Raw genomic sequence first — 24,797 nt, 5'->3', positions numbered from 1 at the left:
TGGACCTCAGGCAATCTCCAACAGACCTACAGCTGAGGGTCCTGATTGTTAGAAGGAAAACTATCAAACAGGAAGGACACCTACACCAAAACCTCATCAGTACATCACCATCATCAAAGACCAGAGGCAGATAAAACCACAAAGATGGGGAAAAAGTAGGGCAGAAAAGCTGGAAATTCAAAAAATAAGAGCGCATCTCCCCTGGCAAAGGAGCGCAGCTCATCGCCAGCAACGGGTCAAAGCTGGATGGAGAATGACTTTGACGAGATGAGAGAAGAAGGATTCAGTCCATCAAATTTCTCAGAGCTAAAGGAGGAATTATGTACCCAGCGCAAAGAAACTAAAAATCTTGGCCGGGCGCGGTGGATCAAGCCTGTAATCCCAGCACTTTGGGAGGCCGAGACGGGCAGATCACGAGGTCAGGAGATCGAGACCATCCTGGCTAACAAGGTGAAACCCCATCTCAACTAAAAAATACAAAAATAACTAGCCGGGCGAGGTGGCGGGCGCCTGTAGTCCCAGCTACTCGGGAGGCTGAGGCAGGAGAATGGCGTAAACCCGGGAGGCGGAGCTTGCAGTGAGCTGAGATCCGGCCACTGCATCCCAGCCTGGGCGATAGAGCGAGATTCACTCTCAAAAAAAAAAAAAAAAAAAAAAAAGAAACTAAAAATCTTGTGAGTGCATCTCCCCCGGCAAAGGAGCGCAGCTCATCGCCAGCAATGGATCAAAGCTGGACGGAGAATGACTTTGACGAGATGAGAGAAGAAGGCTTCAGTCCATCAAACTTCTCAGAGCTAAAGGAGGAATTACGTACCCAGCGCAAAGAAACTAAAAATCTTGAAAAAAAAGTGGAAGAATTGATGGCTAGAGTAATTAATGCAGAGAAGGTCATAAACGAAATGAAAGAGATGAAAACCATGACACGAGAAATACGTGACAAATGCACAAGCTTCAGTAACTGACTCGATCAACTGGAAGAAAGAGTATCAGCGATTGAGGATCCAATGAATGAAATGAAGCGAGAAGAGAAACCAAAAGAAAAAAGAAGAAAAAGAAATGAACAAAGCCTGCAAGAAGTATGGGATTATGTAAAAAGACCAAGTCTACGTCTGATTGGGGTGCCTGAAAGTGAGGGGGAAAATGGAACCAAGTTGGAAAACACTCTTCAGGATATCATCCAGGAGAACTTCCCCAACCTAGTAGGGCAGGCCAACATTCAAATCCAGAAAATACAGAGAACGCCACAAAGATACTCCTCGAGAAGAGCAACTCCAAGACACATAATTGCCAGATTCACCAAAGTTGAAATGAAGGAAAAAATCTTAAGGGCAGCCAGAGAGAAAGGTCGGGTTACCCACAAAGGGAAGCCCATCAGACTAACAGCAGATCTCTCGGCAGAAACTCTCCAAGCCAGAAGAGAGTGGGGGCCAATATTCAACATTCTTAAAGAAAAGAATTTTCAACCCAGAATTTCATATCCAGCCAAACTAAGTTTCATAAGTGAAGGAGAAATAAAATCCTTTACAGATAAGCAAATGCTTAGAGATTTTGTCACCACTAGGCCTGCCTTACAAGAGATCCTGAAGGAAGCACTAAACATGGAAAGGAACAACCGGTACCAGCCATTGCAAAAACATGCCAAAATGTAAAGACTATCGAGGCTAGGAAGAAACTGCATCAACTAACGAGCAAAATAACCAGTTAATATCATAATGGCAGGATCAAGTTCACACATAACAATCTTAAGCTTAAATGTAAATGGACTAAATGCTCCAATTAAAAGACATAGACTGGCAAACTGGATAAAGAGTCAAGACCCATCAGTCTACTGTATTCAGGAGACCCATCTCACATGCAGAGACATACATAGGCTCAAAATAAAGGGATGGAGGAAGATTTACCAAGCAAATGGAGAACAAAAGAAAGCAGGGGTTGCAATACTAGTCTCTGATAAAATAGACTTTAAACCATCAAAGATCAAAAGAGACAAAGAAGGCCATTACATAATGGTAAAGGGATCAATACAACAGGAAGAACTAACTATCCTAAATATATATGCACCCAATACAGGAGCACCCAGATTCATCAAGCAAGTCCTTAGAGACTTACAAAGAGACTTAGACTCCCATACAATAATAATGGGAGACTTCAACACTCCACTGTCAACATTAGACAGATCAACGAGACAGAAAGTTAACAAGGATATCCAGGAATTGAACTCATCTCTGCAGCAAGCAGACCTAATAGACATCTATAGAACTCTCCACCCCAAATCAACACAATATATATTCTTCTCAGCACCACATCGCACTTATTCCAAAATTGACCACATAATTGGAAGTAAAGCACTCCTCAGCAAATGTACAAGAACAGAAATTATAACAAACTGTCTCTCAGACCATAGTGCAATCAAACTATAACTCAGGACTAAGAAACTCAATCAAAACCACTCAACTACATGGAAACTGAACAACCTCCTCCTGAATGACTACTGGGTACATAACGAAATGAAGGCAGGAATAAAGATGTTCTTTGAAACCAATGAGAACAAAGATACAACATACCAGAATCTCTGGGACACATTTAAAGCAGTGTGTAGAGGGAAATTTATAGCACTAAATGCCCACAAGAGAAAGCAGGAAAGATCTAAAATTGACACTCTAACATCACAATTAAAAGAACTAGAGAAGCAAGAGCAAACACATTCGAAAGCTAGCAGAAGGCAAGAAATAACTAAGATCAGAGCAGAACTGAAGGAGATAGAAACACAAAAAACCCTCCAAAAAATCAATGAATCCAGGAGTTGGTTTTTTGAAAAGATCAACAAAATTGACAGACTGCTAGCAAGACTAATAAGAAAAGAGAGAAGAATCAAATAGATGCAATAAAAAATGATAAAGGGGATATCACCACCGACCCCAGAGAAATACAAACTACCATCAGAGAATACTATAAACACCTCTACACAAATAAACTAGAAAATCTAGAAGAAATGGATAATTTCCTGGACACTTACACTCTTCCAAGACTAAACCAGGAAGAAGTTGAATCCCTGAATAGACCAATAGCAGGCTCTGAAATTGAGGCAATAATTAATAGCCTACCAACCAAAAAAAGTCCAGGACCAGATGGATTCACAGCTGAATTCTACCAGAGGTACAAGGAGGAGCTGGTACCATTCCTTCTGAAACTATTCCAATCAATAGAATAAGAGGGAATCCTCCCTAACTCATTTTATGAGGCCAACATCATCCTGATACCAAAGCCTGGCAGAGACACAACAAAAAAAGAGAACTTTAGACCAATATCCCTGATGAACATCGATGCAAAAATCCTCAATAAAATACTGGCAAACTGGATTCAGCAACACATCAAAAAGCTTATCCACCATGATCAAGTGGGCTTCATCCCTGGGATGCAAGGCTGGTTCAACATTCGCAAATCAATAAACATAATCCAGCATATAAACAGAACCAAAGACAAGAACCACATGATTATCTCAATTGATGCAGAAAAGGCTTTTGACAAAATTCAACAGCCCTTCATGCTAAAAACGCTCAATAAATTTGGTATTGATGGAACATACCTCAAAACAATAAGAGCTATTTATGACAAACCCACAGCCAATATCATACTGAATGGGCAAAAACTGGAAAAATTCCCTTTGAAAACTGGCACAAGACAGGGATGCCCTCTCTCACCACTCCTATTCAACAGAGTGATGGAAGTTCTGGCTAGGGCAATTAGGCAAGAGAAAGAAATCAAGGGTATTCAGTTAGGAAAAGAAGAAGTCAAATTGTCCCTGTTTGCAGATGACATGATTGTATATTTAGAAAACCCCATTGTCTCAGCCCAAAATCTCCTTAAGCTGATAATCAACTTCAGCAAAGTCTCAGGATACAAAATCAATGTGCAAAAATCACAAGAATTCTTATACACCAGTAACAGACAAACAGAGAGCCAAATCAGGAATGAACTTCCATTCACAATTGCTTCAAAGAGAATAAAATACCTAGGAATCCAACTTACAAGGGATGTAAAGGGCCTCTTCAAGGAGAACTTCAAACCACTGCTCAGTGAAATAAAAGAGGACACAAACAAATGGAAGAACATACCATGCTCATGGATAGGAAGAATCAATATCATGAAAATGGCCATACTGCCCAAGGTAATTTATAGATTCAATGCCATCCCCATCAAGCTACCAATGAGTTTCTTCACAGAATTGGAAAAAACTGCTTTAAAGTTCATATGGAACCAAAAAAGAGCCCGCATCTCCAAGACAATCCTAAGTCAAAAGAACAAAGCTGGAGGCATCACGCTACCTGACTTCAAACTATACTACAAGGCTACAGTAACCAAAACAGCATGGTACTGGTACCAAAACAGAGATATACACCAATGGAACAGAACAGAGTCCTCAGAAATAATACCACACATCTACAGCCATCTGATCTTTGACAAACCTGAGAGAAACAAGAAATGGGGAAAGGATTCCCTATTTAATAAATGGTGCTGGGAAAATTGGCTAGCCATAAGTAGAAAGCTGAAACTGGATCCTTTCCTTACTCCTTATACGAAAATTAATTCAAGATGGATTAGAGACTTAAATGTTAGACCTAATACCATAAAAATCCTAGAGGAAAACCTAGGTAGTACCATTCAGGACATAGGCATGGGCAAAGACTTCATGTCTAAAACACCAAAAGCAACAGCAGCAAAAGCCAAAATTGACAAATGGGATCTCATTAAACTAAAGAGCTTCTGCACAGCAAAAGAAACTACCATCAGAGTGAACAGGCAACCTACAGAGTGGGAGAAAATTTTTGCAATCTACTCATCTGACAAAGGGCTAATATCCAGAACCTACAAAGAACTCAAACAAATTTACAGGAAAAAAACAAACAACCCCATCAAAAAATGTTCAAAGGATATGAACAGACATTTCTCAAAAGGAGACATTCCTACAGCCAACAGACACATGAAAAAATGCTCATCATCACTGGCCATCAGAGAAATGCAAATCAAAACCACAATGAGATACCATCTCACACCAGTTAGAATGGCGATCATTAAAAAGTCAGGAAACAACAGGTGCTGGAGAGGATGTGGAGAAATAGGAACACTTTTACACTGTTGGTGGGATTGTAAACTAGTTCTACCATTATGGAAAACAGTATGGCGATTCCTCAAGGATCTAGAACTAGTTGTACCATATGACCCAGCCATCCCATTACTGGGTATATACCCAAAAGATTATAAATTATGCTGCTATAAAGACACATGCACACGTATGTTTATTGCAGCACTATTCACAATAGCAAAGACTTGGAATCAACCCAAATGTCCATCAGTGACAGATTGGATTAAGAAAATGTGGCACATATACACCATGGAATACTATGCAGCCATAAAAAAGGATGAGTTTGTGTCCTTTGTAAGGACATGGATGCAGCTGGAAACCATCATTCTTAGCAAACTATCAGAAGAACAGAAAACCAAACACTGCATGTTCTCACTCATAAGTGGGAACTGAACAATGAGATCACTTGGACTCGGGAAGGGGAACATGACACCCTGGGGTCTATCATAGGGAGGGGGAAGGGGGGAGGGGGGAGGGATTGCATTGGGAGTTATACTTGATGTAAATGACGAGTTGATGGGTGCTGACGAGTTGATGGGTGCAGCACAGCAATATGGCACAAGTATACATATGTAACAAATCTGCATGTTACGCACATGCACCCTAGAACTTAAAGTATAATAATAATAATAATAAAAAGAAAACCCTAGACAATAGTTCTATCTTTTCTTGTATATGCTGTAAAATTTACTTTTTGTGGTATTTCCAGGGTCATTGAGGTCCAGATGCCTTGATTCTATTCAGATAAACCAAAGTAGATTTAAACTTTGCTTCTTGTAGGAAAAGATAAAATAATCCATCAAAATAAATGGTCTCAGTGATTCTGGATTTAAAAGATATATATCTCTATGGTATTTTAAAGTCTATAATTTTGATGGTAGAAGAGAATCAGGACTATAAAAATAGTGTCTTCCTTCAGTAATATTCTTTAAGATGGAGATATCACCTGCACACAAAACAGCTGAAGAACTTGTTGCAAATTTTCAGATGTGGGAATTACTTTGAAAATTGTATATAAAAACAAACACTATTCAAATGTTAGTTACTAATGTTGAGACATCCCCTACAATCAATCAATCTCATTGTATATTTTCAATTTAATGTAATTGGTAATATTTTCAAATATAGAGTGATTTAAAGATGAACTTTTTAAAATATAATATGAGATACAGCCCATTGTCATGACTTATGGTACACACTATATTGTTTCCTAAGCAATTGTGCATATTAATTTGAACTGATAATTTACTTCTTGAAACTAGTAAAAAGCAATGCGTATCCAAGAGTAAATATATTTTGGTTCTTTTCTTGTCTACATGCATGTTGTTGAAAATTGTTGAATATATGTGAATGGTGCTGAGATATTATTAAATTAAATGCATAATTTCTTTGGGAAAAATACAATAAATGAAGAAAAAATAAAATTATGCTCAGATGCTCAAAGCACTGTCTTCATGAGGTAATTTCAGCAAGCTTTCTACACTGTAGGATTACAAAGAAAGTCAATACCAGTTTAGAGAGTGGTATTTCCAATACTGAGTTTGAGAATTCTACATCCTGTGATTCAAAATACCAATTACACAAACTTGAGAAAACAAGTTTCCTTCTTTTCAAAGTGTCCAAAAGCAATATGCAAAGAACAATCTAGCTTTGAAATAGCCAGATGTGTGAAACTATAAAATCTACTTGCTGTTGTAGTATTTCAATTAAAGTGAAATACTATTCTAGGTGAAACTGGAGTTAGAGTATTGATTCCTTGCTGAACCAATAGATAGAATTATTAATGCAATTCTATTGAAATCAATTTCTGAAACAATAGAGAAGAAGAATGTTAGCTAAGGGACAATTGATGTAGCCTCCACTTCTTATGGACAACACAGTCCCACTGAAATTGCAAGGGTTGTATAAAAAATAAGAAAATTCATTGAAGATTTTGGTTGGAATTGTTAAAATTATTAATAATTGTCAAGCTTTTAATCTTTAGCAGGTTGCTTCTGTCATTTTTTTTTGTTTGTTTTAAATTTCCTAATACCCATTTATCTACTTAGGTGACTTTGTTTAAAGCTATTATAACCAGTTACTTCTACCATTTAGATATGATTTTTGTCATCTCACCCCGTTTCTACATCTATCATACTGTATTGTTTTTTGTAAATAAATCTTGTATATAGTCATCATTTTTCTTTATTTCTACTTCCTTGTTTACTTTGGCTTCTGTATAAATTCAATGTTATACAAGAATAAGCTCAAATTCAAATTCTTGGCCCTCCTCTTAATGACCTTAGCCTGAAGTGATAATTTCCTTCTATAATTTTCTTACAACAACCTTTATCTGTACATTTCAAATGTCATCTCTCCTATAGTTGTTTTGAGTGATTATTTAAACATTTTGTTGTTCAACTTTATCGTGATCCCCATTGTCTTAATGATGAATACCTGGCACGTTGCTTTGATATGGTAAATGATGTACATTTCCTAGTTTCATTTATCATTCTCTCCAGCACATTTATTTATGAGCCTAATAATATGTTTCGCTGTTCATTTCATAAGATAGTTAGTTGGAAATACTATAGGTGTCTACTATAAAAAACAACATATTATTATTTATATATCTCTAAGCTTCAACTTTAGTGAGGAATAAAATTGATATCAGTACTATTTATCTTCTTGTTATGAATAAAGTTGGGTGAGCTAATTACTTGTCTGCTTTTCTGAAGGATATAGTATTCCTTATAGCTTTCTTGCTATAAGAAAGTTATATGGCACTTCTCTTTTTTTAATATGTGAAGAAAACTTCCAGATGCTTGAGGTAGTGAGAGGAAAGTTAAAGATGGTAAAATTTGGGGTAAATTGTCGAGAAGAAATTATGGATACTGGGGCTATCCTGAAAGAATTCTTGACATCTTGCAGAATTAAATCCCCTACAGAGTTTACCAAAATATCTATAAAACTGGAGGGTGATTGAAGGAAGGTAAAGATAGTATGTTAACTTCTGTAAATTTCAAATGAAATGAAAAAGCAAACACAGTAGACTTAGAATATAGAAGAAACCATTTCATCTTATTTATATAAAAGGGGAAATTCTGATTAGAACTCCATTTTGATCTGTAAAACAAATGTACTGGCAAAATAAGTCACACCTGGGACTGTGTCTACACATACCAAAATTTTAAAATGAAAAAGTTGGAATTGAGGAAGACTATTTAAAATTGTTGATACAATAAAGTAAGAATCAATCAGATATTTTAAAATGTGTAATAAAGTTGTGCGTATGTACATATCCTGAATATGTAAATAAAATTCCAGATGATTTACAATATAAAAACGAAATAACTATAAATTATATAATATACAAATATCTCAATTATCTTCAACCCTTTTGGAAAACATTTGGGCAATTTCTTACAAAACCGAACATGGTGGAAACTGATATCCACACAAAAACTAGAATATGAAAATGTATAGCAGTTTTATTAATAATTGTCCCAAACTGGAAGCAACCAAGATGTTTTAGGGTCTTTTATTAATTTTGGAAAGTTCTCAGCCATTATTACTTTAAATATTTATTCCTCTCCATTCTCTCTTCTCCTTCTGGTATTCCAACCACGTGTATGATACACCTTTGAAATCGTCCTACTATTCTTGAAATCTCTTTTCTCTCTTTCTGTCTCCTTCTTTCCTTCCTTTATTTCTTCTCTTTGTAGTTTGGGAAGCTTCTGTTGACCTATATTCAATATCACTGATTCTTTCTTGTGGCATGACTAGTCTACCAAGGAACCTTATACTATACTTGTGTTTCTTCACATTGCCTTCATTTCCATTAGAGGTCTTACATATTAATCATAGTTATTTTAAATTCGCTCATAATTCCAAAATTTGTGTTACTTCTGAGTTTGATTCTGATGCTAGCTTTGTCTTTTCAAACTTTTTTTTTTTTTTTTTTTTTGGCTTTTAACATGTCTTTTAATATTTTTGTTGAAGGCCAGGCATAATATATCAAGTAATAGAAACTGAGATAAATTGTTTTTTTTTTTTTTTTTCTTTGAGACAGGGTCTTACTTAGTATCTCAGGCTGGAGTGTGGTGGCACAGTCATAGCTCACTGCAGCCTCAAATCCCTGGACTCAATTGATCCTCCTGCCTCAGCCTCCCAAGCACCTGACTATAGACACATGCCATTGTGCCTGGCAAATTTATTTTTTTAATTTATTTTTTTTTAGAGGGGGGTTTCATTATGTTTCCCAGGCCGCAGGCTGATCTGGAACTCTCGGCCTCAGGTGTTCTCCCAGCCTCAGTCTCCTGAGTTGTGGAGATTAAAGATGTGAGCCAGTGTGCCTGGCCTAATTGACTTTTAACATGAGACTTTATGTTAATCTGATCAGAATTTAGGCTGTGCTTAATGTTTGCTGCATTTGTAGGTGCCAGGGGGTTCAAATTCCTCTTGTGTCCTATTTTCATATCTCCTGTTGACTTTGGAATTCCTTAACTGCTCCTCCTAAGAGTCTGGGTCTTGCAACTCTTTCAGCTATAATCCTTTGTTATGCTGGACCTCTGTTGGTGTGGTGCTAAATTGTGGAGGAGGGGACTCGTTTCACTGTCTTATGATTTAATCTGAGTGTTTTAGGAGATAGGTGTCTCTGAGCTCTAACTTTCACAAACATGTCTTAGCTTTTATTTTCCGTCCTTAGGTGAAACAGGAAGGCTAGAAGGGGCTAGGGTAGGAAAACAATGCCCTTCCACCAAGTGGAAAAAGGCTCTGGTAAAGTCTTTTCTGTTTTTAGATTTTAAAGCCCTTTAGGAAGAATGTTCTCTCTCTCTCTCTCTACACACACACACACACACACACACACACATATATATATATATAATTTTATTTTAGTTTATTTTTTTGAGACGGAGTCTCGCTCTGTTGCTCAGGATGGAGTGCAGTGGCGCGATCTCGGCTCACTGCAACCTCTGCCTTCTGGGTTCAAGCAATTCTCCTGTCTCAGCATCCCCAGTAGCTGGGACTACAGGCGTCCACTACTACGCCCGGCTAATTTTATTTTTATTTTTTTGTATTTTTAGTAGAGATGGGGTTTCACCATATTGGTCAGGCTGGTCTCAAACTCCTGAACTCAAATGATCCGCTTGCCTCGGTCTCCCAAAGCACTGGGATAACAGGCGTGAGCCACCATGCCTGGCCTGCTTGGTATATATCACAGTGATTATTCTTCTTTGCCCCCAATCAGGTTCATGAAAGGAACTTTCCCAGCTCTTTACTGGACAACATGGTGAGGCCTTCATGGAAGTGTGAGACCCCTCAAGACTGCATCCTCAGGTGTTTCTCCCATCACTCTAGCCTTCGCTCTGCCTGCAGTTACTCATCAGAATTACCATTTATGTGTTCCTACAGGCTTATGGCTGCCATGACTTCTGCTCCAGATAAGCAAATCTAGCTGTAATTCTTCAGATTCACCTGTCTTTTCAGATTTTGAGGGAGTAATTTTCCCAGTGACCTCATTTCTCTGAAGAGTCCAAGAAAAGTGTATATTTTCCATTGGTTCAACTTTTTCTTCTTGTAAAGATGAGAGCCATGACTCATACGCTTTTTAGATATTTAACCTGGAACTAGAAGTGACTCCCTGACTTTTCATTAATCATACACAAATGTGATTTGTTTTAATAAAGTTTTTAAAGTTGTATTGATGATATTTTTCAGTTGCAACACACATCTGGTTAGTGTATTATAACATTAATCACTATTAACTTCTATTACAGAAAGAAAGCCTGAATATGCATTTCTTCAATCTACCTTTTCCCCATGGTTTAGGTCACAGTCTCCAATGAGATGAACTAAATTGAGATTTGGAAGCTAGAGGAAAAAAGAGGATTATTCTTCAGAAGTCTTTGAAGCAAAGGATGTGGACACATAAGTTCACAGCAGCTTGCTGACAACATTCTACATCTCACCTGCTTTATTTAGTCTTTGTATAGCTTAGATAGCTCGTGGTGACTTCTGGAGAATTGTTATCTTTGGTGTTGCAGATTTAAACAATCAGTGAAAGCCACTCAGCAGTTCTTGAGATTTCAGTGACTTCTGGAGGAATTTTTAAGAACCACCTACTTTACTGCCACAGGCTGGAAATATCGGTGAGAGCTTCCCTTTATTTACTCCCCATTCTATACAACGGTTTTGTAAACGTTCAGTTTCTTCTATTGAAATCCTTCATACCTAGAATAATAAAATGGCTTCTATTTTCATGACCAAACATTGACTATTACAAAAATATTTCCCCTTAGTTGAGAGCAAATATACATGATAGAATCTAGATGTGGAGAGGACAAGATCGTTACGTATTTGGAGAAGTTAGAGAACCTATCTGGTACTCTTTCTTGAATAGTAGGCCACCCTACTTCCTATTCTCCTGTGCTGGTAAACCAGAGGTACCACAGAGTCGAAGAGAAACACTCAGATTAAAATGAACAAATAAAAAATAAAATTTAAAAATGTCATATTGTTCTTTGAGAAACATTTTGTGATCTGCCTGCTCTTTAATTTAATAATATATTATATATATAATATATATGAAATATTAAATGCATACATATATAAAATATATATGAAATATATACATATATAAAAGTAGGAAATTAATCTCTGGAAACATCTGATATTTTTTCTGAGAATGGAGATAATTCCTAATATATATAGCCTTAGTCACACATACATATATGCCAAAAATATTTTAAAGTACTTAACAATAACCATTTCAACTGTAAAGATTTGAAACAGTAAGACTGACAAACACCAGACTCTTAATGTCATTATCTTTTTTACCAATGTCTTTTGGTGATGGTGGGGAGGGCTTTGCCTTCAAACAAATAAATACACTCAGAGGGATTAATGTAGATTTTTACTGAGATTCATTTATGTGTTGGAAAATTTGGCATTATTTCCTGGTGAATACTAATTTGCGACACAGTATCTGTGAAGAGCCTGAATTTCTTCACTTGCCAGTTCCTGTAATAGTAAAGAAAATATATCCGTTCTGAGGTCTTCCCCTCATTCAAGTCTGAAGACATTGCCAGCATAGTTCACCTCCACAATAAGGAAATTAAGAGGTTTGATTCAGCAGAAGGCTATTTTGGCTCTACCTGTTAAAAAAATGTACACGTACACATTTCAAACTATCTACAGCCAAAGGACTTGCTGACTCCCTTCTTGTCAGGCTTCACAGCAAACCAATCACCCAGGATATGGTACCCACACTATCTCCAATGCAATAGATGAAGACTGTGTGATAGAAGCAATTTCTATTGAACTCTCTAAGGCATTTGCTTTAGCTGACCATAAATTATCCCTACAAAACTTTAGGGATTTGGGGCCTTGTAGTGACTACATAAAGTGGTTTGCATTAACTTGTCAAATTATATAGAAAAGAAAGCCTTGTGAACATGGATTCAAGGGAATTACAAATGGGACGCCTGAGGGCATACTTTATTTTCTCTGCTTGACGATTATCTTACAGTCTAATGTGTTTTCTCCCTTGTGCACATGTATGCTGATGATATAGTGTGATTTTACAGAACAACACTGATGCCCTGGGGTAGCCCCCGCAGCCTGCAGTTCAACTTACTGAGCTGTTTTTTTCTCCAGAAAGTTGATTCAAATGAAATCTGATGCCAAAATCTGAGTCTTGTGTTTCACTTCAAGGTTTCATAAATTTAGCGTCTCATTAATGATTAACAAGCAGGTAACATTTCAGCACAGGCTGAGTAAGCTTCATTGCTGAATTCTGTCTTAACTTTGCTTCAGATTTTTTAAAAAGCACACTTTTCTGTCTTTTCAGTGCCTGTAAAAATGTCTGTCTAGGAAAGGGTTGTGTTATTTAAATGTGATCACGCTGGCCTTTAAAAAAAAATTATTAGGATAGAGAAGGAGTTGGCTGCATGCCAGCCTGGATGTTTAGTGGGCAGTTGCTGCCCCAGTGCACCTGGTTTGACAGGTGTCTAAGTGTCTCTTAGAGCCTCTTAGGAACTTGCACTCTCCAGCAGCTGTGGAAGCTGCTAAAGCCAATGTGATGTGAAAATCTGGGATCTTCACAGGCAGAATGCATCCTAACCTCGGTGGTTGGCATGAGTGGGCTGGTGCATCCTACCAAGCCAGAAGGGGAGGACTGAGAAATATATCCACACCAAAATGTGCACTTGAAAATCTAGTCTCTGATCATTACTTTAATTATCATAATGTATAAAATGGCACAATCTGGTACTAAAAGCAACTGAGATTGTCATTTTTCATAGAAAGAAGATAAAATATGGAAATTCAGAATCATGCAATGATACATGGAATGGCTCATTTAAATAGTATTACTTTTTCTTTTCAAATAGAAAAACCAAGGCTCAGAAAACTTATATAACTTCCCAAGGTCATAGAGCTCTTTCTAAGTAACTAATTTGGTATAAAGAGTATTAGAAATATAAGGTCATATGATTTTTATCCTTAATTCTGTTAGTGATATCTGGTAGAAGTGATATCTAATAGGAATGCAAGATAAAGAATGAAATGTTATAGAGTTTAAACATTTTTCTAAAGTCCCTAGTCAATTACCAATCATTTGTTCTGTTCTTTTTTATTATTTAGTTTTAATTTCATAATCCAGCAAGGCATGGAAGAGAACAAGGAAAACAAGGCACCCAAAGGGAACTGCAGCGAGAGCACAAAGATTCAAGGATACTGCGAGCAAATGGGGTGCAGAGGTGCTTTCCTGAGCTACAGAAGGAATAATCTGGTGGTTAAGATAAAATATCAAACACAAGCCACACTTATTAGAGTTGTCCACAGTCAGCAATGGTGATCTCCTTGCTGGTCTTGACATTCCTGGACCCAACGGGCTCCATGGCCTTGACAATATTCAGGTCTTCTTTCATCTTGCCAAAGACCACATGCTTGCCATCCAAACACCCAGTTTTGGCAGTGCAGTTGAAAAACTGGAAACTGTTTGTGTTGGGTCCAGCATTTGCCATGGACAAGATGCCAGGACCTACAGGCTTTAGGATGAAGTTCTCATCATCAAATTTCTCCCCCTAGATGGACTTGCCACCGGTGCCATTATGGCGTATGAAGTCACCACCTTGACTCATAACCCCTGAAATAATTCTGTGAAAGCAGAAATGCTTATAACCAAATCCTTTTTCTCCAGTGCTCAGAGCCTGAAAGTTTTCTGGTGTCTTTGGAACCTTGTCTGCAAACAACTCGAAGGGGATGCCACCCAAGGGCTCACCGTCGACGGCGATGTCGAAGAACAGGGTGGGGTTGACCATAGCTGACAGTACAGCGCTCCCGGCGGCAGCGGTGACTGCAAAGCCAATTTTTTCTGTTATTATACGAAAATATCAAGTTAATTGTTTGCATAAAGACAAAATGACTTTGTCATATTGATTTAAATGTAGTACAGTAAAGAAGTGTGAACATTTTGTATTCTTCATTGTAACTTAACTGCTTACTTTATTTGTGTTAAATTTCTTAAGCCCTGTTCAACTCTAAAACCAATTAATGGCAACAGAAGTACTTTCTCTCTCTCTGTGAGTGTGTTTCTCCCTCTCTCTTTCTGTGTGTGTGTGAGAGAGAGAGAGAGAGACAGAGAGAGAGAGAGAACGAGAGCAAGAGAGAGACAGAGAGGACATAATTAAAATGCTGAAAATCTTATTTTAAGTGTAGAAGATTAGATGTAAGATTGTCTCTCTAAAATCAGAGCTAATAAAAGTGAGCAGATGTTTTAACTTACGTTATTTCAATTATTATCTCTTATATCTAATACAGATCAAAATCCCCTTTCTAAAAACAAATGACTAATATACTCATTTTCACCAAGATGACCAATAAAATGTTGTTTTGCTATGGAATGTTTTTATTAGAAAATAAAGCAATCACGGTTTTAAAATTTCAGAAATCTGTGTGCTTCTGAGGAAGATACCTGGTGAGCAGTTTTGTGTATTTGCATGTGGATTCCTTGTTTATCAAAAAACATAAGGCATAAGTAATTGTCAACAGTACTTCTTCTGACCAGCCCCAGTCTCACTTGAAAACCAAGACACAAATATACCAAATATTAGAATGAAGAGTACTCAGGGTAGACACATTTTGTGTGTGTGTGTATATCTACCATTGCTTTAGCCATTCCTTGGTTTTCACTTTCTCTCTCATTTTCCTATCCTGTGAGTTTGGTTTTCTTAATTTTTAGCCTCCTTTCCTTGTAGTTCAAGTATAATTCTGGTGTTTTCTCAAACACTTTTGTACTTTCCTCCCCTTATGAATTGGCTAAAAATATTCCACGTGTTAGGAATTGAAAATCAGTGTCACGTAGGACTGCGTGAACATTTTCTCAATCACACTGTATGGAGAAGTGCTCTCCATCATTTAAACCTTCTTATTTATTTGCATCAATTGCATACCAATTATATTATCTGGTCATGTAAATTCCCTATATCTTATTCATACTCTTAGATTATGATTTTATTGAAGAATGGAGACTGCCTGTGTATTTTTAAGTCGTGCAGAGTATTTAACAGTGCTTTAGACATGGTAGCCACTTAAACCTCATTGAATAATAAATTATATTGATTCAAAATGAATATGTCAGCCAACTTCAGACTCTGAAGACAATCGCATTTTCTGAATTTATAAATATTGAAGATCTATATAGGAGGCACCTCAACCTCTTTATTACCACATTGCTATGAAGAATATACATTGTATCTCCTATTCTTGTATTTGTAAAAAACTCATAATAAGCAAACATAATCTTTCATAATGGCAAACAAATAACAAGTCTGCCATTTGTCAGGATATGATTTAATATATGATACCTAAAACTATAATTGCTGCTTTGTATTATGAATTACAATTTGAAGTAAACTGTTGTTAATGTCAGCTAAAATATATGATAATATCTAGAAAATCATAATGTTGAGCAATTAAGCTCTTAGAAGAGTCTAACTTTGTGTTTATAGTTTCCATCTATATTTTGTTGTTGTTAAGCTAAGCAGGAATGCAAAAACTATATTCATCCTTGAAGTGGAAGAAATTTCTAGATTTTGGCAGCTCCAATTTGTCTTATGAAATTTTAGTGACAGCTAAGTGTTTTGATTTTGATGGATGACATATTCTTGTTACTTCCTTTGAAATGTATCCAAAATGCTTTTTAGTGATTTTGGTATTTGTTGAAACCTCATATATCTGGTATCTTAAATGTGTGTGCTTAATTCTTCCTAGGGCTTATAATGGTGAGCTGACAGAGTATCTTAAGTTCTTGGGCCATGTTGTTTGTTTCCTTAAGATTCCACATGGTCAAAAGGGGATCGAGATATTGAGTTTGTATAAGTGGAATAGAGCAAAACTTACGTAGTTTCCCTAACATTTGAGTCACTGCCTTGAATATAGTCACAGGTTGCCTCACTCAAATATATCCTGTATTGTCTTGTTCACGTTGTGGGTTCTGAATAAAAATAAATTTGACAGGATGAAAAAAGCATGGAAATAATGGTAATTAACATTGTTTTTACAACAATCCTACAAAGTAGTTATTATAAATCTATAGCTCCAAAGTGAAAAAGTGCTATGAAAATAAAGGCTTATCAGACTAGTAAAACATAGTAAAGAATAAAATACAATTCTGAATGGATGTGGGTCCTGTCAGTTTTAGTCTAAATGGAGTTTGAGGCTGTCCCTTAGAATTTGTTGGATGCACTTAGTTTGGATTGCTGAAACTTGAATGGATGAGTGTTTGGTGTAGTTTTGTATGTAGATCTGGAATCCTAAATCAATATTGTAGGAAGGGAAGTTGTGTGTGAAATGGTGAATGCTGGGAGTTGGGACCATTATTTTTAAGGGTGTGACATTATTTCAGTAAAATTTCTTTACTCTGAGGTTCTACTTACATAGGCAGAGCAAGTATGATTTTTCCTGCACGATACAGACTTTTCTTATGCCTCAAATGTTATTTTCCCAAGACTCTTCTATCAGTTCAATATCTCATTGTTGTCATTTTCTTTAGCCTATAATTTAGAATATTATTAAATTCATATTTTCCTATTTTTTTCTGATTATAAAACTGATTGAATGAGCTTTAGAAACTATGAAAATATATAAAGAAAATATGATATTCCACCATAGAGTTAACCTATTATATGGGCTAAATTATTTCCTCTCCCAAACCAGAATTTATATGTTAAATTCCTAACCCCCAGTAGCTTAGGATGTGATCTGATTTGGAGATAGAGTCTTCACAGAGATAATCAAGGTCAGATGAGGTCAGTGGATTGGCCCTAATCTCACAGCTGGTGTCCTTATTTTAAAAAAAGGTAATTGGAAAGAGGCATGTATGTAGGGAAAATGTCCTGTGAACATGAAGACAGCCTTCTACAAGCCAAGGAGAGATGCCGGAAACAGATCCTTCTCTCATAGTCATCAGAAAAACCAACCTTCCCAGTACATTGATTTTGGACTTCTGGCTTCCAGAAGTGTGAGACAATAAATTTCTATTATTAAAGCCTCTCAGTTTGTGGTACTTTACTATAGCATCTAATAATACACATGATATATTTTGAAGTACTTTAAGTCTCTCTCTCTCTCTCTCTCTCTCTCTCTCTCTCTCTCTATATATATATATATATATATATATATATATATATATATACACACACACACACCCTGCATGTACATCTATATGTGCATACTTTTATGTACAACTATCTTTATTAACATTATCCATTAAGGCTGGGCACAGTGGCTCGCATCTGTAATCCCAGAACTTTGGGGGGCTGAGGCAGACCGATCACTTGAGTTCAAGAGTTCAAGACCAACCTGGCCAACATGATGAAACTCCATCTGTACTAAAAATACAAAATTTAGCCGGACATGGTGGCATGTGCCTGTAGTCCCAGTTTTTTGGGAGGTTGAGGCAGGATAATCACTTGAACCGGGAGGGGGAGGTTTCAGTGATCCAAGATTGTGCCACTGCACTCCAACCTGGAGTGAGACTCAGTCTCAAAAAAAAAAAAAAAAAAAAATATATATATATATATATATACACACACACACACACACTCACACACACACACATTAAGCATTCTTTATTTACATAACATTCTGTATTATTCTTTTCATCTGAAATATATATGAAGAGGTGTATTCTAAGGTTAACACTAGAATAGTTTCTTCGCACAATCTCTTTAGGTTTTGCTCTGGACTGAAATTAAACTCTGTCCAGGGAAGTCTTACTGGGGCCCAGCCTCACTGTGTATCAATAGCCTCATTACCATGTCCACTCCATTCCAATCTTTATATGTGGACTGGAAAAAATCATAATTCTTGGATGTCAGGCTGGCTTCATGGGCACGCAACCCATGCAATTGCTCAGGGCCCACCCTTTCTGAGGGTACTTTTTTTTTTTTTTTTTTTTTTTTTTGAGACAGAGTCTCGCTCTGTCGCCCAGGCTGGAGTGCAGTGGCCGGATCTCAGCTCACTGCAGGCTTCGCCTCCCGGATTCCCGCCATTCTCCTGCCTCAGCCTCCCGAGTACCTGGTACTATAGGTACTGCCACCTCGCCCGGCTAGTTTTTGTATTTTTTAGTAGAGACGGAGTTTCACCGTGTTAGCCAGGATGGTCTCGATCTCCTGACCTCGTGATCCGCCCGTCTCGGCCTCCCAAAGTGCTGGGATCTGAGGGTACTTTTAAGATCACATTGGTTTAGTGCTCTGCTGTCTCCGTTTTAAAACTCCTAAGTTTTTGAACAAGAGGTCCAAGCTTTTCACTTTACATGAGGACCAACAAAGCATGTAGTTCATCCTTCTCAGTTCCCCATTTCAGTATTAGAGCACCCTTTTTGTTCCAACTATTATGATATTCTCACCTTGCTGTTCTTTGTAATTATGACTTCTCTGATCCCTCTAGGATTTTCTTCTTTGGCAAATTTTTCAGATATTCTTGTTTAAATGGCTTATTTTTGATAATTTTTTCTGACACAGTTATTGCATTTTCCCTACTGATTTGTTGTATTTTTCATACTCTGATTTCATAAAACACTATCATGAATAAAATTTTTAAAAAATTCTACCTGTCATAATAGGAGAGGAGATATAAACATAGTGTTTGTTTAATAAAATTTAGAGGAGTAGGCAATTGATCAAATTTACTCTCATTACTATGAGAATGATTGGATTTTGAAAATAGGAAAATATATTAGTCTGTTTTGCATTGCTACGAAGGAATACCTGATGCTGAGTAAAGAAAAAAGGTTTATTTAGCTCACGATTCCACAAGCTGGACAAGAAGCATGGTGCCATCATCTGCTTCTACGGGGCCTCAGGAAGATTTCACTCACGGTGAAAGGGAAGGGAAGCAAGTATGCCACATTGTGTGACAGAGAGGAAGAAAGAGAGGAGGAAGAGGTGTTAGACTCTTTTTAGCAAATCAGATCCTACTGTAACTAATAGCCTGAGAGCTCATGCATTACTGTGAGGATGGCATGGAACAATTCATAAGGGATCCACTCCCATGACTCAAATACTTCCCACTCGGCTGGCCCCACCTCCAACATTTGGGATCAATTTTTGACATGAGAGTTGGAGGGGAATAGACTCTATGTCAAAAAATAAACTGTATTGTAAATTAGAAATGCAGGCTATGCCTGTCAGGATGCTTCTAGCTGCAAGTAGTGGAAAATCCCACCAACAGTGACTCAAAATAGGCCATTTATCATTTTATGTGATAAGAAAACCAGAGGTCAGCAGAATCCATGGTTGGTTAATTCAGTAGTTCAAGGATCTCATCAGAGAACCTAGTACTGGCACTATCCATATTTTCCACTCTCTCTTATCAGTGTGTCAGTAAGCTTCTCCTTATGATTACATACTAGGAGAAGTGTTTCCAGGCATCCCATGAAGATTGGATGACATATACTTAGAAGAGAAACTTTTCTTTCTATACAGCTCATCTTCTCAACCAGGAACTCTTTCTCAAAAACCCCACAGCAGAGTCCTCAGCTTCAATTAACCAGAATTGTGTTACGTGCTTGATGTGGTTTGGCAGTGTCCCCATCCAAGTCTCATCTTGAATCATAATAATCCCCATGTGTCCAGGGTGGGACGAGGTAGAGACTATGGAATTATGGCAGCAGTTCCCCCATGCTGTTCTTGTGATAGTGAGTGAGTACTCATGAGAGCTGATGGTCTTACATCATTTGGCATTTCCCTTGCTTCTACTTTTCCTTCCTGCTGCCATATGAGGAGGGATGTATTTATTTCCCCTTCTTCCATGATTGTAAGTTTCCTGAGGCCTCCAAAACCCTGCAGAACTCTGAGTCAATTAAACCTCTTTACTTTACCAGTTTCCCAGTGTTGGGAATGTCTTTATAGCAGCATGAGAATGAACTAATACAGTAAACTGGTACCAAGGTAGTGGGGGATTGCTATGGGGATATCTGAAAATGTGGAAGCAACTTTGGAACTTGGAAACAGGCAGAAGTTGGAAAAGTTTGGAGGGCTCAGAAGAAGACAGGAAAATATGGGAAAGTTGAAACTTCCTAGAGACTTGTTGAATGGCTTTGACCAAAGTGCTGATAGTGACAAGGACAATGAAGACCAGGCTGAGGTGGTGTCAGATGGAGATGAGGAACTTGTTGGAAATTGGAGTAAATGTCACTCTTGCTATGCAAAGAGACTGGTAGCATTTTGCCCCTGCCCTAGAGATCTGTGGCATTTTGAACTTGGGAAAGATGACTTGGGGTATCTGGTGGAAGAAATTTCTGAGCAGCAAGGCATTCAAGAGGAATTGGAGCATTAAAGTTTGGAAAATTTGCAGGCTGATGATATGATAGAAATGAAAATCTTATTTTCTGAGAGAAATTCAAACCGGCTGCAGAAATTTATAGAAGTAATGTGGAGCTGAATGTTAATCACCAAGAATGGGGAAAATGTCTCGAGGGCCTGTCAGAGGCCTTCATGGCAGTACCTCCCATCTCTGGCCTGGAGGTCTAGGAGGGAAACATGGTTTCCTGGGGCGGAACCAGGACTCCCCTGTTGTGTACAGCCTAGGGACTTGGTGCCCTGTGTTCTAGCTGCTCCAGCCATGGCTAAAAGGGGCCAAGGTACAGCTTAGTACATCACTTCAGAGGGTGCAAGCCTCAAGCATTGGCAGCTTCCACGTGGTATTGGTTCTGTGGGTATGCAGAAGTCAAGAATTGAGGTTTGGGAACCTTTGCCTACATTTCAGAGGATGTATGAAAATGCCTTGGTGTCTAGTCAGAAGTCTACTGCAGGGGTGGAGCCCTCATGGAGAACCTATGCTAGGGCAGTATGAAAGGGAAATGTGGGGTTGGAGCCCTCACATAGAGTTCCCACCGTGGCACTGCCTAGTGGAGTTTTAAGAAGAGGGCTACCAGCCTCCAGGCCCCAGAATTGTAGTAGATCCACTAACAGCTTGCACCACGCACCTGAAAAACCTGCAGACATTCAATGCCAGCCATGAAAGCAGCTGGGTCTGGAGGCTGTACTCTGCAAAGCTGCAGGGGCAGAGCTGCCTAAGGCTCTGGGAGCCTACCGTTTACATGAGTGTGCCCTGGAAGTGAGACATGGAGTCAAAGGAGATCATTCTGGAACTTTAAGGTTTAATTACTGCCCTATTGGATTTTGGACTTGCATGGGGACTGTAGCCCCTTTGTTTTGGCCAATTTCTCCTATTTGGAATGGGTGTATCCACCCAATGCTTGTATCCCCATTGTATGAAGGAAGTAACTAAATTGCTTTTGATTTTACAGGCTCATAGGCAGAAGGAACTTGCCTTGTCTCAGGTGAGAATTTGAACTTGGACTTTTGGGTTAATTCTGGAATGAGCTAACACTTTGTGAGACACTCAGAAAGGCATGATTGTGTTTTGAAATGTGATAATATGAAGTTTGGGAGGAGCCAGGGGGAAATGATATGGTTTGCCTGTTTCCCCAACCAAATCTCATCTTGAATTGTAATAATCCTCACATGTCAAGGGCAGAATCAGGTAGAGATAACTAAATCATGGTGGTGGTTCCCCCACACCGTTATCAGGATAGTGAGTGAGTTCTCATGAGATCCGATCATTTTATAAGCATCTGGCATTTCCCCTGCTTGAACTTCTCCTTCCTGCTGCCGTATGAAGAAGGATGTGTTTGTTTCCTCTTCCACCAGAATTGTAATTTTCCTGAAACCTTGACAGCCATGGTGAATACTGAGTCAATTAAACCTCCTTCCTTTATAAATTACCCAGTCTCGGGTATCTCTTTATAGCAGTGTGAGACTGAATTAATATGATGCCCATGACTCAAAGACTCATAATCAAGGCAAATGTCACCATGACTGACATGAACCAATCACATTCCTGTCCAGGGTCTTGGGAAACCTTGAACTCTCATGAGGTCATAGCTACTTGATCACAGAAAAGAATTTGGGTCCATTAGAATAATTGGGAATGGCTGTTGATTAGGCAACCAACAATGCCACACTGAAACTTAAATATATATAAAATCTATAACCTATAACGTTAGCTAGATAGCTAACAATCATTAAACCAGTGATTTTTTTTCTTATTAAAATGACTAAACTTTTTTAGAATTGTCATGGTAGATTGGAGCATGCAGTGTTGTAATCATGTAGTGAATAAACAGCTGGCAGTGTGTGGGATGTCCATACTTATTTCTGGATGTAATTCCTGTCCTCAGGCACTACTAAAGCACTGGGTAATGATTGCTGAATGCCCATTCATCCAAAGGAACAAATAATATGTGATTGTGCCTGGGGACACAACCAGCTAAAATTGGTTGGAGTCATGCAATATGCATTGAGCTTGGTCAAGAGAGCAAGTTGGTCATAAGCTCAGGCAGGGTGTAATTGGCTCAGGATAAAAGAATGAATGAGACTAAGTCACAGTGAGGGATCAGGATAATATCCCTAACTCAGCTGATGCTTTTTTCATGCTTAGCCAGTGTGCATTATCTTATAGGTACTTCCTTTGCTGCTCTAATGTAAAAGTCCCATTGGTGGTATAACAAGATGATTCTATAACAAAAATAAAAATAACAAAGAAAAAAATGAGAATGGTGAGAGCAGAGCAAAACTTCGGGTGCCAAGAATTTCATTTTCTCAGCATGCAATTTAATGCAAGCCCTGGGACGCATTATGACCTCCTGGTGGCAGACAGCTGGGATGTCCAAGCCGGCTGACAAAATATGAAAGCTACAAGATGCCTTAATTAAAGTCGGAAGCAGAATTTTACAGTCAGGAATTTATAAAAATTGGGATGGCAAGAAGCCTCCCTATTTCTCTCTTTCTATAAGGCTCTCTCTTTTTTTTCAAGTCCACAGTGTAAAAACAGGAAGTATTAGTAAAAGAAAAATGTCTAATTGCAATGCCTTTATGACATACTTAAAATGAATAAATTTCTGCAGGAGATGATGAATACTTTATAAGGGAGTATTCCTAGTCAGTCGTCTGTGAAATAGGTTTAAATATCAGGCTTTTTAGCAAAGTGTCTAGAAAACGCTCCTTTATCCTTTGTGAGTATAATAGCTACAATGCAGAGGGGCTTCCTTTCAGGTGGTGGTGGAGGCCAGCAGAGGGACAGCAGTTTTACCTTCTGAGTTGGTTCTAATTGCTGTACTGTATTTTTGGATCAACTAGTCAGTTGGGTAAGCATCATTAAACTTTTTTAAAATGGAGGATGTAGAGCATATGGGAAAACTTGTTTGAAATTTTGCATCTTTGCCAAGATAGTAGAGGGGAAGAAGCAGAGCCAAGAGGAGGTGACACTCACCGCTGAGGCTATTAATTTTTGGGATCCTCACTGGGACATTATACTAAATGACCAACATGACACCAGCTTTGTACACTTATGGTTCTTTGAATGATAATATGCCTATGATATTGTCATTGTTAAATGTTATTATGTGTATCCAAAATTCGTATCAATTCTGGTTTTAGGGTAAACTGTTGCTAGTGGCAGATAATTTGTTGCCAGTATTATACACCATATCTAAGAATTTATTTTTAACCTTTTTTTACTATCACATTCTTTTCCTTATTTGTCATTTCTCCAAGAGTGCAAGGATCATACATTAACCCTGTAACCACTGATTTTTTTTGTATGCTCCACCTTATTTCAGAAACAATTTAAGAAAGTTAACATAATAACTTGATGTGTTCCCAACAGTATGACTTCTCTTTTGTGACTTAACTTGTGATTTTAAAAATTTATAAAATATGTCATGTCACTGAGTAGAAGTTTTCCAGGCTCTTTTTTATTTTCTTTTTTAGGTTGCATGGCTCCTAATTTCTGAGTTTGGACTGTTTTATAGAAGTGAGAGATCAAATCTTAATGTTTCTAGAGGGTCAGTCAAAATTAAAAAGAGTCACAGACCATAGTTGCTTGCATGCTTTTAAGAAAGAGTCACTCTGAAATTTGGAAAGAGGTTTGAAATCTTCCGGAATTAGAGTATGCATTTTTCCACATGGCAGGAAAGCCAAGAGGATCTGTGACAGTAGTAATTCTTTGTACAATTCTTATTGATGCTCTCATCATGCCATTTTTCAATTGTTTGTTTATACAGGTGTCTTTTTATTAGTCTGTGAGCTGAGGAAGAGTCTAT

Source organism: Macaca nemestrina, chromosome 2 (assembly GCF_043159975.1).
Source record: "Macaca nemestrina isolate mMacNem1 chromosome 2, mMacNem.hap1, whole genome shotgun sequence".
In the NCBI taxonomy this organism is placed as follows: domain Eukaryota; kingdom Metazoa; phylum Chordata; class Mammalia; order Primates; family Cercopithecidae; genus Macaca; species Macaca nemestrina.
The sequence above is the reverse complement of the archived record's forward strand: the minus strand, read 5'-3'. Positions refer to the sequence as shown.